The sequence below is a fragment of the Papaver somniferum genome, unplaced genomic scaffold (genome assembly GCF_003573695.1).
Source record: "Papaver somniferum cultivar HN1 unplaced genomic scaffold, ASM357369v1 unplaced-scaffold_128, whole genome shotgun sequence".
Classification (NCBI taxonomy): Eukaryota; Viridiplantae; Streptophyta; class Magnoliopsida; order Ranunculales; family Papaveraceae; genus Papaver; species Papaver somniferum.
This window is the reverse complement of record NW_020621936.1, coordinates 1,540,572-1,542,276: the sequence shown is the minus strand read 5'-3', so window position 1 is coordinate 1,542,276 and position 1,705 is coordinate 1,540,572. Positions and strand designations below refer to the sequence as shown.

Sequence of the window (1,705 nt, the reverse complement as noted above, 5' to 3'; positions counted from 1 at the left end):
ACATCAATAAAGGTTTGATCAACGACCTACTACTACTCACCTAACATCCAAACTCTGAAGTGTAAATGTTGATCCCATATAACAGCACATATGAATTCAGATCCTCCGTACTTCACCAGTTCACCCCATTCTTCCATGAATTGTGTTGCGCTCCCCCATTTTGGTCTCCCAAAACTAAACTCTTGCTTTATGATAATAATCCACCTAAAAGAATGATATTATCATATGCGACTTGTGAATGTTCTAATATTGGGATTGATGAGTCATACCAATGAACAACGGTGATCATTTAGATATCGATTAGAAGTAAAGCAAAAGAGATGATGAGAGTCAAGCCATACCTACCCCACACAAACTTAACGTCTAAATTAATGCATCAAAATTCTAATTATATGAAAAAGTTGTTTATATATACTTGAAAAGCTCAAACCCATTCCTTGATTGTATTTCCGCCTCTTCTATTATACTTTTTTTTTTTACCCGATGTCTCTCTCTGCAACAAAGATAAGGGATTCATTAACAGTACTCTTCTCAAATCTCTGCACATTTTCTCTTATTCTCTTCTACATTATTCTTTTTGAATCAGTGTTTTACATCATATCAGTTGTGGACAAGTTATGGCGACATCCTAAGCGTACAAACAAAACGATAGAAGAGCATATTCCGGCGGCTCAATATAGAGCCGAAATTAATTCAGAACCGGTTGAGTGTTCTGTTTGTTTATCAAAATTTGAGGAAGGAGTGGTGATTAGAGAATTGCAATGTAGCCATTTTTTTCACAAGGATTGTGTTGATAAATGGCTTCAACAAGAGTCCCCGACATGTCCTATGTGTAGGAAAACCGTGAAAATCGTCGTCAATCATGGTGAATTTCTAAACCATCAAGAGTTCGACGGCGCCAATGAGTTGTTGTTTCCCATGTTGTGCGGAATGCATGGTAATCATTTGCATAGATTTTTCTACTGATTAACATTATTTTTTTTGACGCTTGATGATTTTTATGTATATAACACAGGTAGGGCTGCACATGGTTCGGTTTTCATCGGTTTTTTGAAAAAATTAAACCGAAACCGAACTACTCGGTTTCCAATAATGAAAACCAATGAAACCATTTGGGTAGTTCGGTTTTTCTCGGTTCGGTTCCAACTCGGTTTTGTATAAAACCATTCGGTTTTTGGTTAACCACTGAAATTTTTTATATCTGTCAGTCTCACAAAAATGACAGGCAAATTTTTCTGAACCTGTCACTCAAGTTTCAAATACATCAAATGTTCCAACTTCCAATACATATTGATAGAAACATTAAATTTTAAAGAGTCTAGTTTCTCCTTAATAACAAAAATGAAAAAACATCAAAAAATCATAATCATAAGTTCATAACTGACTACACATCATGAAAAAACATCAAAAAATCATAAACATCACCAGACATGTTTTCATCATTTGCATAGAGACACTTGTACTCTTCGAAAAGTTCTTGAAAATCAGTTTTCACATAAGTCGATAAGTGTTTACGTAATGACGGACCCGTGATATCTAAAGTATCAAGAATAAAATTTAAACCTTTCATCTTCTCACGTGGATCAAGCAAAACAGCAATGAACATGAGAGTGTTCATTTTCTCATATTCTCCCCAATACTTATTAAACTTGTCTAGCATTTTAGTGCCCATACCAGAGAGAAATGGATCTGAACTTTTTACCCA

General features: G+C 34.8%; 1 long non-coding RNA gene across 1 annotated transcript; it reads left to right on the top strand.

The window, feature by feature from the left end:
- Positions 1–459: 459 nt before the first annotated feature.
- LOC113332042 lies at positions 460–1,316 on the top strand. Its single transcript, XR_003351300.1, has 2 exons — positions 460–937; positions 1,016–1,316. It is a non-coding gene; the product is annotated as an uncharacterized LOC113332042 (long non-coding RNA).
- The last annotated feature ends 389 nt before the right edge of the window (positions 1,317–1,705 follow it).